The following is a 16,672-nucleotide window of genomic DNA, read 5'->3' as shown; positions in this document are numbered from 1 at the left end:
AAAGTAACAATCAGCTCAAAATTGTGCAAGGCAGAAGAGGAAGAGCTCATGGCAACCTAGTCAAAAACAAGGACATCTTCGCCTGGTCAGCCTCCGACCTCTAGGGAGTCAGCAGGGACATCATACAGCACGAACTGGATATCAACGAAAACATGAGACCAAGAAAGCAAAAACAGAGAAAAATGTCGGAGGATAGAATCCTGGCAGCAAAGGCGGAGGTGCAAAGATTGCTAGATGCAAAAGTGATCAGGGAAGTCAAGTATTCAGAATGGCTCGCAGATGTAGTCTTGGTACCAAAGAAAAATGGCAAAATGAGAATGTGCATAGATTTCATAGATCTGAACAAAGCTTGCAAGAAAGACCCCTTCCCATTGCCAAGAATAGATGCCTCCGTCGACAAGGTAGCCAAATGCCAGAGGTTCTCCCTCCTCGACTGTTTCTCTGGGTATCACCAAATCTGGATGAAAAAAGAAGACGAAGACAAGACAAGTTTCACCACCCCATTCGGGACATACTGCTACACCAGAATGACGGAGGGACTAAAGAACACCGGAGCAACGTTCGCCAGAATGACAAATGAGCAAGAACAAGGACGATCATGTCTCCGACTTACAGGAAACTTTCGCCAACCTCAAGACAGCAGGCATCCGCCTCAACCCAGAGAAATGTATATTCGGAGTTACAAAAGGGAAGATGCTCGGTTATATCATAAGCAGCGAAGGCATCAAAGCAAACCCGGACAAAACCAGAGCAATAATAGCAATGGCAGAGCCCAAAAACAAGAAGGAAGTACAAAAGCTAACGGGAAGAATAGAAGCGCTCAACAGATTCATCTCAAAATCAGTAGAACGCAGCCTACCCTTCTTCCAAGCCCTGAGGGGCGGAGACAAATTTGAATGGGGGCCCAAGCAGTCGGAGGCATTTCATGACTTGAAAGAGTATCTGGCAAACTCACTGATGGTCTCCATCCTAGAATTGGACAGCCACCTATTGCTGTATGTGGCGGCCTCCGACCATGCAGTCAGCGCAGTTTAAGTCCACGAGCTGGAAAAAGAATCAGGCAAAACTCAAAAACCAGTTTATTTCATCTCAAAAGCACTGTCCAGAGCCAAGCTAAACTATACAGAGGTAGAAAAAGTCGCCTACACAGTGCTGATGGCATCAAGAAAACTAAAGCATTACTTTCAAGCCCATGAAATCTCAGTTCCAACATCTCTGCCACTACAAGACTTGCTCAGAAACAAAGAAGCCTCCGGCAGAATAGGCAAATGGGCTACAGAACTATCACAGTTTGGAATCTCATATGTCCCCAGAACAGCAATCAAATCACAAGCATTAGCTGATTTTGTAGCAGATTGGACACCTCCGACAGAGCCCAAGACGCAACCAATAGCTCAAGGCTGGATAGCATTCACGGATGGAGCCTGGGGCCAAGCTAGAGCAGGAGCCTCCGCTGTCCTAACAGGACCTTCCGGCGTTAGACTGAAATACGCAGTAAGGCTAGAGTTCAAATCAACAAACAACATAGCAGAATACGAAGGCCTGATATTAGCGCCGAGCAAAGCAAAAGCCCTAGGGGCAAAAACATTGACAGTCAAAACAGATTCTCAAGTGGTCACTGGCCAAGTAGAGAAAGAATACACAGCAAGAGAGCCAGAACTCATCAAATACCTATCCGTTGTTAGAAACATGGAGCGGAGATTCGAGGGTTTCACCCTAAAGCACATCCCAAGATCAGAAAATGCAGAGGCAGATGAATTGGCAAAGGCTGCGGCAAACAACCTGCCACTGCCTCCAAACACTTTTTACCAGATCTTGAAGGCTCCGGCAACTGTGGAGACATCGAAGGCACCAAAACCCATACTACACCTGCAAAATGAAGATTGGAGAAAGGTGATAACAGAATTCCTAGAAGGCAAAACAACCGAAGAAGATGAAGCAAAAGCAGCAAGAATACAGGCCAGGGCAAGAAATTACACAATCGTAAATGGCGTACTGTACAAGAAAGGAGTAGTCCAGCCTCTCCTCAAATGCATATCGCAGAGCGAAGGCATAGAATTGCTTCAAGAAATACACTCAGGAATTTGCGGGTCGCACATTGGCTCCAGAGCTTTATCAGCAAAGGCAATAAGGTAAGGCTTTTATTGGCCAACACACATACAAGACGTAGAGCAGACAGTCAGAACATGCAAAGCATGCCAAACTTTCTCTCCAGGATAGTTAAAACCATCGGTGGAGACCCAGCTTATACCTCCGATATGGCCGCTGCAAAGATGGGGGATGGACCTGGTCGGCCCATTACCTCCATCCCAAGGAGGAAACAGATTCGCAGTAGTGGCAGTGGAATATTTCACAAGATGGATAGAGGCGAAGCCGCTGGCGAAGATAACCTCAGAAACTATGAGAAAATTCTTCTGGTAGAACATCATTTGCAGATTCGGTGTACCAAGGATCTTGATAGTAGACAATGGAAAACAATTCGATTCAGAGAACTTCAAAGAATTCTGCAAAAGCATAGGGAGAAAATTAGCCTTCACCTCTGTATACCACCCAGAGTCCAATGGAGCAGTTGAAAGAGCAAACAGAATAGTCTTTTCAGCAATATCAAAGACACTACTAGGCCTACGCAAAGGAAGATGGATAGATGAACTACCTAGAGTTATTTGGTCACACAATACATCCGTCTCAAGAACAACAGGATTCACACCATTCAAACTGCTTTATGGAGAAGAGGCCATGATGCCAGAAGAAATAAAACACGAAAGCCTCCGCACAACAAGCCAGCTGATGTTGCAAGATGAAGAATATGCAAAAGAAACAATAGAAGCCACCAGACTGGAAGCAGTCGACAACATTGCAAAATATCAGTCACAAACCAAGAAGTGGAGAGACTCTCAGGTGGTAAGGAAAGACATAAAACACGGAGACCTCATACTCAGGAGAAAACCAAACGCACAACTTGTCAGTAAGTTGCAACCGAAATGGGAAGGCCCATACACAGCAACGACAGCAGGCCGACCTGGTTCTTTCCACTTGACCGACAGCGAAGGTGTCACAACAACCCACACATGGAATATCGATAGCCTTCGCAGATACTACATCTAGGCAATGTACCAAAGGGCAACCTCCGCAAAATATAAGCGGAGGCCCCTACATGCAATTACCTTAGTTTTTTTTACTTCATTCGAAACAAAATGTAAAAGAGCCTGCACTCTTTTCCTCACAGGGGAACTCCAAACGGAGGTGAGGTTTTTAACGAGGCAGGCTCAATGTAAAAATCCTCCACAAGTATAAAGAGGTAATTCCCCAAAAGAACACCACACAGAACCCAAAACCGAAAGCGTCCAGCTCTGGCGCCGCAATATTCAGTAAACAAAAAAAAAACAGGTCCTTTCAAAGCGCCAGCCATGGGCAAGGGTAATTTGAAACGACCTCTATGGCCAAAAAGGCCTCCGACCCTTGACAAAGACCTGACCAAAGTCAGGCTTCAAGGCAAAAATCTCGGGCCAAAAAGGCCTCCGATCCTTGACAAGGACCTGACCAAAGTCAGGCATCAAGGAAAAAATCCTTGGCCAAAAAGGCCTCCGACCCTTGACAAAGACCTGACCAAAGTCAGGCTTCAAGGCAAAAATCTCGGGCCAAAAAGGCCTCCGACCCTTGACAAAGACCTGACCAAAGTCAGGCATCAAGGAAAAAATCCTTGGCCAAAAAGGCCTCCGACCCTTGACAAAGACCTGACCAAAGTCAGGCTTCAAGGCAAAAATCTCGGGCCAAAAAGGCCTCCGATCCTTGACAAAGACCTGACCAAAGTCAGGCATCAAGGAAAAAATCCTTGGCCAAAAAGGCCTCCGACCCTTGACAAACACCTGACCAAAGTCAGGCTTCAAGGCAAAAATCTTCAGCCAAAAAGACCTCCGACCATTGACAAAGACCTGACCGAACTCAGGCATCAGGGCAACAACCTCGGTGGAACAGGCCTCTGACCTTTGAAAAAAAAACCCTAGCGTCAGGGGAAAGAAAATTATGGCGCAAAAACTAGGAAAAAGGTCTCCGCTATCCGAAATAGGAAAAACAGAAAGTGCCTGACAAAACACTGCCACCACTACGGCGCCAGGCCTCTTTACTTCAAAGATCTCAAGAAGAACGATTAATTCAGGCAACATACAGGCCATTAAAGCCAAGATGCGTTCCACCTAACAACGTACAAAAATGTTAACGCCCGAAAGCCACCACCCCACTATAAAAACGGATTCCCCCCGTGCCCTTAAGAAACTCAGTCAGCATAAGGCGCAAGGGCGCAAGGGGGGAGCAAGGCATAGTGCAGGCAAAAGCCATAGCAATAGCCATGGAGGCAGGGGTCTCCTTAGATATCCAAATCGGCCGTAGATATTGTACGAAAACTCGTAAAATCGGAGGCAATGGTAGACAGTCGGAGACAGTGGGAAAAGAGAGAGGGCCTACGGCACGGTGATGAACAGCAAAGGCCTACGGGAGCAGGGGGATATCGCACGAAAACTCGTAACATCCCCCTGACGTCGGAGACCTAACCTGCCATCTCCAAAGATCAACCATGTCCCATGGGTGCGCAGTGTCGGAGACCCACACCTCCAGACAGCTAAAACACCCAGCTAAAGAAATATCTAGAGTCTCCGCCGTCTGCACAAGCTGCGCCAAACCCCCAGCCAGATCAAACGACGAATTGGCAAACCTCGCCAGGCGGACTTCGAGTACGCCTTCGCCGGTCGAAAAGCTGCAGAGACTTCTAACCCGGCAATCAAGCAAACACAGAGAATGAGAAAAAATGGGCCGAAGGTCCTGGCCACCACCTCTGTATCGCGCTCGATCGCCCGAGCAAAGGACAATGGTGTGCGAGCTCGAGACTAGACGAGATATGTAAACTACCACGACGGGCTCAAGACACCGCACAAACAATCAAGAAAGTGAACCTGTCTTGTATTCCATAAAGTGTCGAGAAACATTCTTACAGGACACCAACTTGAAATAAAATCCTAACTATTATGGCGGAGGTCCGCGCCAAGTGAGCGCGCGAGTAAACCCAGCGCGCTCGTCGTCTATGTCAAACCTAACCGACTCAAATACGTCGTGAGCGATGCTGCGGGGGAAGGCCGAACGCCAATACTCCCAAAGCTCTCCGCTCACGTAAATACCATCGTTGTAGAGAGTCAAAGGAGCAACGTCTTGCGCAGGCTCCCGATTCGGAACCTGCGCAAGATTAAAATTTTGCACAAAACCATTCAGAACAAAATAAACTTTATTCACAAAAGCACAGTTGGACTACGAGGTACACGCTAGAACAGCTAAATGCTACAAAGAGCCTAGACCTCTGGCGCATCGGCATCGGCGGAAGTCCCTGGAGCGGAGCTCGCATCAGCGGTGGGCGGAGACGGAGCCTGCGGCCTCCGACCACCGACTCCGCCGATGGTAGATCCCCCTGGAGCGCTACCAGCGGCGGAGGCACAAACCGCAGACACCGAGCGAGGAACTGACGGAGGCCTACCCGCAAGACCCTTCTGCGCATCCTGCAGCGTAGGCTAGAATGTCAGAGCCAAAAGCAACAAAAAAAAGGAGAAAAAGGGTGACTAAAAAAACTATAAGTACCTTCGCCCTCTTGTCCTCCGCCAGTTTCCGGGCAGTAGATCTCCCAAATGGAGCCCAAAAGTGCTCGATGAAATTTCTCAAGGTTTTTCGCAAGCCAAGAGAGGTCTCACCGAGCTCCTCCGGACCAGGCAGCGCCCCCTCCGGAATACTTTCGATGTGCGTACACCCACCGCGTGCCAAAAGTTTGGCATAGTTCGCCACTCCCTCTAGTGCCCCATAGTCCGTGCAACCGTTGATCAGACCAGGGAGCTTCGCAAGATGACGCTTTAGCCAGGAAGCGAGGGTGTACACGCTGTCTTCTTCCAGAGGAGCGGAGGTCTCGCCTCCAAGCTCGGCGACGGTGGCCCGGTAGTGACCAATAGTCGCAGCGAGGACCCCTTTGACTGAGTCCAAACGCCTCGTCGGCAGAGAAAGTTGCTCCCTCGCCGCTGCTGCGGACTCCTTCTCAGAGGCAAGCTCTCGCCGGAGACCCTCGGCCAGCTCACTCGCCCTACGAGTCTGCTCGGCGGACAAAACCTCCGCCTCCCGGGCCTTGGCAAGATCGACCCTCAAGCCATCCTTTTCTCGCTCTTTCTCTGTCAAAGATAGGCGGAGAGCTGTGAGAGAGTCCGACAGACCCCCTTTTTCACCTTCCAGGCGCTTGATTTCCACCTTGAGCGCTTCGATCGCGGCATCACGATCGGAGACCTCCCGGGTGCAACGCTCTTCCATTACAACGCCCGTGTGATACCCCTGCGACAAAAAAAACCCAAAGCGATCAACAGCGGAATCAAGAACAAGACTAGAAACGAGCGTACACAAAAAATAATAAAACAACAAAAGGAGTAAAACCGCCGGAGGCGCACCAGGCTCTGGTGTTCCAGGTGAACGCGAAGAAGCTAGAAGAAATCCATATCCCTTAGACGTTGTTTGAAGCGATCTGTTCAAAGAGGAACAAACAAACAAGAAACAATGAGGTGAGAAAAGCAAATTTCACGTTAAACGCACCAATAGCCAAAGACCACCTCCGACGTCTCCAAGAATGGCAAGATAACACTCCTCCCAACCTGAGATAGAAGTGTCGGAGGAGCCTACGTAAAAAAGACACAACAGCAGCTTAGGTCGGAGGGCAGATCACAAACAAACCAGATGACGATCAAAATGAAAACATTTTTACTTACTCGGACCCGGCGCCGTCAGCCCTGGTTGCCCTGGACCGAACCTAGCACCAGCGGCAGCTGCTCGCTCCTCTGGGGTGGGAAGTCCAGCCATGACATCACCTGCAAAGCAGCAGGTGCATAGTATTGGCACTTGGCACAACACGCAAAGGGATGAACCGGGCGAAGACAATAAACATAAAGATGTGCACCAAACGAGCTTACTCATAAAGAGCCCGGGCAGAGTAGCTTGCCGCGCCCTCTAAGCAGAAGTCTCCGCCGTATCGTGTGTCGAAGGCCCAAGGGGACAGACTTCCCCAGCCAGCGGCCCGGTGGGCGGAGGGCTCGAAGAAGGCCGAGCCGCCGGAGCCTCCTCAGCAAGAGCGGCCTCCGGCCGCCCTACGTCGGCCGTAGGTGTGGGCGAAAGCGCGACAGTGGCAGAGGGTGAAGGAACATGCCGCGGGATGGCCTCCGTGTCCTCTTCAGAGCTTGAGCACAGCCCACCAAGAACGTCGGGCATAGGCTTGGCGGCGCTATCTTCTGGCCGATCATCGACGCTCGTAGCACCATGCGAGGAGCGCGCCGGGATAACGCCGGTCTCCGGCCGCCCGGCACCGCTCACCGCCACGCTCGTCGGGCACACCGGAGCTACGGGAGAGCCACGATCCCCTCCGCTCGCAACTCGAGCGTCCGCTGACGGGGCGGAGGAGCTCTCAACGTCTTCGCTGCCGGCGGAGGCAGCGCCCGCACTGCCAGCCGAAGACAAAGCCGGTGCGATCAGCGGGGCTCCGCTTTTCTTTTTCTTTTTCACAGGCGCCCGAGATACGGCGGCGCCCTTCCTCTTTTTGGATTCGGACTTCGCTGTAACATTCTTTGCGTAGGCTTTCTTCTTCTTCTTTTCAATCGAGGCCAGTACCTCAGCAGGAACTTCGCGCTCCCGGTATATGATACCGACCTCCTTGAAAACTAGATTGAGCCACGGCATGGTGCCTGCCACGGCCATCCGAGACATGTACTCACGCTCGGAAATCTTGCCAACCAGTCCTATGGCGGCTTCCTCGACTTCGGAGACGAAACCGTCCTCCGTCACCCCCTCCCCCAAAGATTGACCGAAGCGGGGGAACGGAATCCCGGCCTCCGGCCCGAAAACGGGAACCTTGACCTGTTCCAGCTGAAAAGCTGGGTTGTTTTTGCCCAAGGGCTAGTAGTTGGAGGCCATGATCTCCTCCACCAGATCGCGACCACCAGAGTAGCGGCACGTGGCCGCAAAAGCCCGATCACAGGCCTCCCGCGTCGGAGACACCTCCTCCGGCGGATCCACGCGCGTGTGTGGCGCCATCTCCTCCATCCGAGAAGTCAGTGGATACTCTGAGACTTCCTCGCCATCCTTGGTTGTGCTGCGGACCCCATAAGTCTTCACGTAGAACCATTGCTCGAGCCAGCCGCGGTCCCACTTGCCCTTCTGGCAAAAAGATATCTCCAGACGGTCCACGCCTTGGTTCCTCTTGGACATGAAAGTGCAACTACCATACTAATAGGTCACTTCCACCTCCTTGCCATCTCGCACCTCCTTCTTCCTCTTTGGCTGCTTCTGCAGTTCATAGTACGTGCAAAAGGTGTCCACATCCGGCTCGGCACCATAAGAGACGCACGCCCAGCAAAACTTGCTAAGTGCCAGGAAAGCAGTGTTAGTCAGATGATGGAGCTGAACATTGAAGGTCTCCAACACCCGGCGGAGGAAGGGAATGTAAGGAAATCAGAGGCCGCATGTGAAGAAGTCTCGAAAGACCACCGCGTATCCTTCCTTCGGCTCCGGAATAGTCTGACCCGGCGGAGGGATCTTCACCCGGGAAGAAGGAAAACATGACTCCTTCAGCATCTCCGTGATTGCCTCCTCAGTAATAGAGGACGGGCCAAAGTCCCAAGATTTTATCGCCATGTCTCTGGAGTCTGCGGCGACTAGGTCTCCGATAGACGCAGAGACGCTCCCCAAATCCTCCTCCACCAGCTTTTCCAACTCCAACGCGGAGGCAGAGGCAAGCATGCACTCCTCAAAGCGTGCACCCCAGCCGACAGCCCTAACGCCGAGAAGGAGGCGGTAGGGTCCGGAGAAGGCGGGCCGGTGAGTTTGGGCGGAGGCGGAAAGGAAAGCCACTGCGACTGCAACCTAAGCGCGAGACGTGAACAGAAAGATGGAACGAGCAAGGGCAGCGAGAGGCGAAAGCGAAGAGGGCAGAGAACGTTTTCTCGGACGCAATGAAAGCGAGTGAGCGGTGTGTGGGGGGACCCTGCCACCAAAAGCACCCTTATATAGGCAGCGGGCAGGCGGCCCGACTCCCGCCACACAACGGTCATCTCCGGAATATTCGCCCGCTGCACAACGGTCACCTCCGAAAAAATCGTGGGGAACGTAACGGACACTGACACAGCGGAAACGGCCGCGACGTAGGGCAACGGCTACATTTGCCGCCCAATGGCTATTCTCAACGAGACCAACGGCTACGCCAGAGCGGGCCAGGGGGGAAGTAGCGGGGTCTCGCTCGAAGACGCCGAAGGTGGCCTCCGCCCCACGGACGCCTTCGGCTAAGGCGTTTTGAGCTCACGGCACGCTCTGGCGAACCATGGTCTCAAAAGGGGAGAACTGTTGTAACATGGCTTTTGGCGGATGGCGAAGGCCCCTGGCAGCGGGGTGTCGCCAAGGCGTCTTCGAGCGTCTTGGGGCGGAGACCCGGCGCTGACTAGGAGATTTCCCGACCATGCTTGAGGGGTCATCACGGACTCCGCCAAGGCCAGGCACGCATCCCGCCGACCGCTCAGGTGGGCGTCTCCGGTATTACGGGCGGAGGCAGCCTTATCTCTAAACTAATCAAACAAACGATTTTGCCCAAGTGTGCGTAGGTCCTCAAGCGCGGGCGCTCGCGGTGGGCGCAAGCGCGCCGCATGGCTCCTGCGTGGCCAGGCGGAGACCTACAGATGATGTCTCCGCCCGGACCAGCGGGGACCCTCCAAGGCAACGGCGCGCCACTGAGGGCGGAGGCTCGGAGGCCAGCGGCCGGGCAGAGACCAGCTGGTGATGCCTCCGCCCCGACCGGCGGGGACTCTCCGAGGCAACGGCGCGCCCCTGAACGCGGAGGCCAGCGGCGAGAACCATGGCCCCCGCGCGGCCGGGCGGATACCCGCGGAGAACGTCTCCGACCGTCCGGCGGAGACCCGCCAAGGGAGCGGCACGCCGTGGGGGATGAAGGCCGGCGCCGGGGAGCCCGGCCTTTGGGCCGAAGACCAAGCTACAGTGGGCCGACTGCTCATGGAGGCCCATTGCTTAGAAACGGTGTGGCAAGACTGCCCCACGAATAAGAGGCTAGCGGCAGAATATTCCAGGAATGTACTGTAGCAGTTGAGGGGCATTGTAATAAATTCTGTTATGTGGTAGTTGAGTCCTATAAATAGGGGACACTTGTAACCATGGAGGTGTTTGGTGGATGAATTAATGAAACCATAGCTTCTCGTGCCATTCCCTTACTCTCCACTATCCCCCTGTCGCTCGTACCCCGAGCCTCCGCCCGAGGCCGGCCGTTCGACGGGCGGAGGCCTTGGTCTTCGCCACGTAGGTTGAAACCTCTAGTTTCAACACTAGAGTTATGTATAACAGCCCAGTGACAAAGCAATAGAGAAGGCGTACCTGCATCAGTGTTGTAAAATAGTCTGCATTGCTCCAGCACTGTAGACTTAGAACCTGATGCTAACAATTAACCTTTTCTATCATGTAGCTATCTGTTTCCTCTAGTAGACGTTTTTTAGTACAATGATTGTTGCAGATTGAGGATACTAGCAATAATACAAGTTGGAAGAAGACGGTGTCTAACCTACTCTTGAATATTTTCCATGTACCAAACTTTGATTAGATTTTGATGAAAAGTACCCAAAGATTTTGATCGAATGCTTAATTATGATTTGCTACAATTAAATAAGATAACTATCTTTTTAAATATACCCCATGAGGTTGATTATGAATTTTTAAAGAAGGCGGTGTAAATTAACTTTGATTCATGTCATTGTTGTACCATGTTTTAAGTTCGAGGAAATAACAAGGTGGGAAGTGGCGTGCCATGTGAGAGTGTTGTCTCTTTAAGAGCCTAAAAGGGTGATCATTTTCAAATGTAATAAGCGTTTAAGGTAATGCATTAAAGTAAAACACATGTAAGTACAGTACTTGTCTCAAGAGGTATGATCATGATATACACGTTTTTGTTAACTAGGATTTTGATAGTACAATGTCTAAAGATTTCTGATTTAATTTACAATGATTTTGATAGTACAATGCATTGTAAACCAACCGAATGGCCAAATATAAATGATTTTGATAGTACAATGTCTAAAGATTTCTGATTTAGGAGTTCAATGGTCAGACTAAAATGATAGTTAGATGGCCAAAAATAAATTCCTTCCTATACTATATTACAATGGACTATACACCACCGTACATCTCAACCTATCTGGATATATGTTTGGTCCTACAAGAGTGCTTTTGCGTGTACGGGCAAGTACGCATGCCCATAACAGTCCAGCACATTAAGCAAACTACGGATCTTGTGGAAATGATAGGTCCAGCTGATAGGGACTTTCATAAGTCATACATACGCGCAGAGATTAAAAATAAATAAGTGCACAATTATTGACTAAATATTATCGAACTAGTTGGCCAGTCATCTCAACCAAATTAAACTGGATAATAATGCAGCCTGGATTTGACCCTTGATATACATATCGCCCATTAGATATTAACATTTTGTAAGGATAATGTATAGTAATGATGGGTTTGGTCAGGTAGTACATACTCAGGTTGTACTGGAGGAGCCAGCATCGTATAGGGCTCGATCGTTAGATTGTGTGCTTGCAGTTGCAGCAGCAGTTCTTGACTTCGCTACCTCTGGTCTCTACCGTCGTCGTTGTCACCGGCGGCGGCGATCGACGCTATCCAACCGATGTTAAATACGATCTCTCAACCTGGAAACGATACAGTTGCGTACATGTATACATTTAGATGTTTGGACAAATTTAGGCATAATTTAATCTAGAAAAATTAACAAAAGATTAGTGACATTATATTTGTGCACGTATGGTCTATTCGCACAAACAAACATGATGAACGACATACTGATCATAGCTACTAGTATATTGAAATTAACAAATTCAGTAGAAACAATTATATACCTAGGGACCGGAATAGTGCCCGGAACACCGGTGACACCATTGGCATTAGTCGGCGTAGTAGTACGTTGCTTCAAGTAGTGGACCTCAGTCGAAGGATGGAGAGTGATGACGAGACGATGCATGATTGTTTTATTTTTTTTTTACTTATTGCCGGTTAAGGATGACGTATACAAACATGTGCATAAGTGTAAGCGTGACGGTTTCCAAATAACAGAGAACAAATAAAACAAGGTACTCGTACATTTTCTTTATTGCTATATATATACCTAAACAAAGTTTCTTTTGAATTGACTGAATGGAAGGACGGAGTCAGCTTTGGTCACCAGATTGATAGATAGATTAGCAGCCACTTGTCGGCACAGTGGTTGGTCAGGGAACAATTAAGTAACTGAAATACCTAACCGACAGGTTCAGCTTCCAGCAATCTATGAAACCAACATTGACACGTGCCAGTATCATCTTTGAGCAGGTATCTAGAAGATGTCTCTTTTTTTGATGAAAACAAAAGATGTCAATTTCTTGAGGCCTTCACACGGTTTTGGTGTGTGCTATGGCCCGGGTGCTCAAATTAATGGTTATTTGTTACTTACTTATTGTCGATGCGGGACCCACGGGATACCCCACAAGGAAGGGAGAAGATCTAGTCTAACTATGATTTCTTTCCATTTAATCTTAGTAGTATTATTATTCTGTAATCCTACTAGGAACCTCATTGTAAACCGACTAGGACTCTGACCTCCTAACTATATAAAGGAGGGCGGGATTCCTTGAAGGGGGATAACGTAACAGAACACTTTACAATCAATCCAACGTAAAAGGCTAACGTCGACTGGACGTAGGGCTATTACTCGATCACGGTCGAGGGTCCGAACCAGGATAAATCGATTGTCTCTTGCGTTTACTGTCGAGTTCTGCATACGCTGAAGCCCGAACAAACTGCCCCGGGTACCCCCGTGGCAGGCTATCGGTGGTGAAACATCGACAGCTGGCGCGCTAGGTAGGGGCTTTCGGCGAATTTGCATCCGAGAGCTCGACGGACCTCGACAACATGATCTTCTCGACAGGATCAACCTTCATCTTCGGTTCATGGATCTGCGAGGCAAGCAACGATGGCAAGCTCCAAAGCCATCTCCTCAAAGATTCGGATCACCTTGAAGACCTTTCTATTTCGGCGACTACGACAGATCAACTCGCCGGAAGATTCGCGCAGCTCGTGATGTCCGATCCAACTCAGATTTCGCGGCTTTGTGCATCCGACTCAAACTCAGGCTCCGCATCCGAGATGGAGTCTTTACCGAGTTCTTTCGAGAAACCAAGTTCTTTTTCGGCGGGGCTCCAGAACGCGGCCTCAGCCTATCAAGAAAACAACTCAGAATACACTCACAGTCCTTTCAAGAAGTCGGGTCCTTTTCCGTTTGGACTCCACAACATGGCAAAATCTTATTAGGCACAGCCCGAAGGATCCCTCGATCCGGTGCTTAGAATGCCACTAAAAGGAGCTCAGGAAGGTCTCATACTAACTATAATATCTCAAGACTGCATCGTCCACTGGCCAGGTTCTGTTCCTGAGGACAGCGGTACCCAACTAGTCGGCACGACGACGACAGCAATTCTACCCTACCAAGAAGGAGACTCAATCTACGACCTTGAAGCCTCTACTAAAATCATCAACAACTCCAACAGTGTGGAAACCAACACCGATAACAGAACAATTCACGTACGAGAAGTATTCATGGTTCGCCGTCCTCGATCACCATTGGTCCCCCAGAAGCACCCGACATCAGGTCATTGGATGAATCTAAGTCCAACATATCACCCTTTATCCAGGGGCATGATGGTGAGACCGAGAATCAGAGGCAAGCCAGAGAAAGAAGAAACAAATTGAAACAAGGACGCTAACGCCGTGCTAGGAAGCGCAAGGAAGCTTGGATCAAATATGAGTCAGATCTAGCTGAGTACGACAGAAGAAAATCAGAATAAGAAGTCGAAGAAAGACGCGCGGCGAATACACCCTACAATAGGATCCGAGAAGCACTAGAAGAACTCGGAGTGACATCACTTCCCAGTGAAAAACAGGAATAGCTCCGGGACCTCCTCTAGTCAGCAGCCCTAAGGACGCACGACGGAAGGGCCCGCTCAAGACTACCTGCCAGGTCAACATCTCATAGGAATGAAGATCAAAATAAAAGGAAGTCTGCTTTCGAGAGACTTGGACCAAGTGGAAGTCACAATAGAGAAAGTAGAAGGGACCATAGTCAAAACTACCAAATCGAACAACCAAGGAAGATCAGAAGTGAAGCACCCATTTAGACATCCCTATAGAACTACTCTCACCAAAATGACAGTTGGCAGGAAGGAGGTGCCGAATCAGAATACAAAGAAGCCGAAACGCACGATAGATTCCCTTGTTTTGCAAACAAACTTGCTTCAATACGACTACCTCACAAGTTCAAGCCGTCCAACCACTCTAAATATGATGGCAAGACCGAACCAAGGCTGTGGCTCAGGATTTACTCGCAGTCGATTGAACTAGCCAGAGGAGACGACGATATCAAGACCTTGTTCTTTCCCATGGCCCTAGAAACCATGCCCCTCCAATGGTTCGACAAATTAAACCCAGGGTCAATCAGAAATTGGGAGGACTTGCAAAGAGTTTTCTGTGAAAATTTCGTGGGTATCATTACGCACCCCATCACCCACGCAGAATTAAAAGGACTCAAGCAGAAAGGGGGCGAAAGTCTCAGAGATTACTATTGATGATTTGGCGAACTACGTGCTCAAGTACATGACATCACCGAACGAGAAGTAATCGAAGCTTTCTCTCACGGAATCATGGCTAGGTGGCAATTTCAGGACTTCTGCAAAGAAAATCCGAGAAACAATGAAGAATTCAGACACATAGTAGAAAAGATGATTACTGCAGAGGAGAAGACACGAGAAAGGTTCCCAGATAGAAACAACCGAGACAACCCAGACAAGCAAAATTATCGAAACATCAGACATTAGGAAAGAAAACATGGACCAGACAACACCGTAGCGGTGACTGACAAATCAAGGAAGTTTTCTAAACCCAGAAGGTATGACGACATTGAAAACATGCATTGCATTTGGCACCCTAAAGGAAATCACACCATCGGAAATTGCTACACCTTCAATGACCGATACACAAGAAAAGACAATAAGGTAAACACTAAAGACGACAATCAGAAAAAAGATGAAGACAACCACGAAGACAAGGGATTCCAAAAATCCAGAGAGACAGTAGCAGTGATCTTCGCTGGGGCCCCAAATTCCAGAAGCAAACATCAAGAAAAGCTGGCTCTACGAACCATCATGGCAGCAGAACCGGCTACTCCAAGATATCTCAATTGGTCACAGTATCCAATCCAGTTTTCAAGAGAAGACCAATGGACTAGCGTAGGAAACGTAGGCCATTACCCACTGGTTATAGATCCAACTATCGCCGGTATGACTGTCACAAAAGTACTAATTGATGGGGGAGCCGGACTCAACATCATTTTTTTAGAAACATAAGGAAGATGGGACTACAACTCGCCAGGATGATTACACCAATGACCACCCCTTTTTACGGGATAGTACCCGGCAAGGCAGCCATGCCACTTGGACAAATCACTCTACCGGTTACTTTTGGAACTCCCTCAAACTACCGAACAGAGTTCATCAAGTTTGAAGTTGCAGACTTCGATTCATCATACCACGTAATCCTCGGGCATCCAGCACTAGCAAAATTCATGGCGATACCGCATTACCCGTACCTATTGCTTAAGATGCCAGGGCCTAACGGTGTCCTTTCCCTTCGAAGTGATTTGAAGCGCGCTTTTGACTGCGACGTTCAGGCAATTCAAATTGCAGCCAAAGCGCAAGCCACCAATGGTAGAAAAGAAATAGCCACTATTGCCGCAGAAATGAGTCTAGAAGAACTAGAGATACCGGCTAAAAAGCCCAGCATCCTCGCACCACAAAAAGAATTCGATGTCAAGCAAATCGACCTAGGCACCGGTGATCCCTCCAAAACGGCAACCATCAGCGCCCACCTCTCGGCAAAATAGGAACTCACGCTCACCAACTTTCTTCGGGACAACAAAGATATCTTCGCTTGGAAGCCGGCCGACATGCCAGGTGTCCCAAGAGAGTTGGCTGAGCACAAAATCAATATCAATGAAGGCTCCAAACCTGTGAAGCAATGGCTACGACAATTCTCACCCGACAAGAAGGCAGCAATCAAAAAAGAAATCATGAAGCTAATGGCAACCGGATTCATCAGAGAAATCCTTCATCCAGATTGGCTAGCAAACCCAGTTCTAGTACAAAAAAAAGAATATGGACGAGTGGCGCATGTGTGTCAACTACACAGATCTCAACAAACACTGCCCGAAAGATCCATTCGGGCTACCATGCATTGATCAGATAGTTGATTCAATAGCAGGATCTGCCCTATTATCCTTTCTTGATTGCTATTCAGGATATCACAAGATCGCATTAAAGGAACAAGACCAGAGCAAGACATCTTTCATCACTCCGTTCGGTGCCTACTGCTACAAGACCATGTCATTTGGACTCAAGAATGCTGGTGCCACATACCAAAGAGCTATCCAAACATGCCTTGGCGATCAGATCGGCGAAAACGTAGAGGCATACGTGGATGATATAGTAGTAAAAACAAAGAACCCAGACACACTAATCGA

Source organism: Miscanthus floridulus, chromosome 3 (genome assembly GCF_019320115.1).
Source record: "Miscanthus floridulus cultivar M001 chromosome 3, ASM1932011v1, whole genome shotgun sequence".
In the NCBI taxonomy this organism is placed as follows: domain Eukaryota; kingdom Viridiplantae; phylum Streptophyta; class Magnoliopsida; order Poales; family Poaceae; genus Miscanthus; species Miscanthus floridulus.
The sequence above is the reverse complement of the archived record's forward strand: the minus strand, read 5'-3'. Positions refer to the sequence as shown.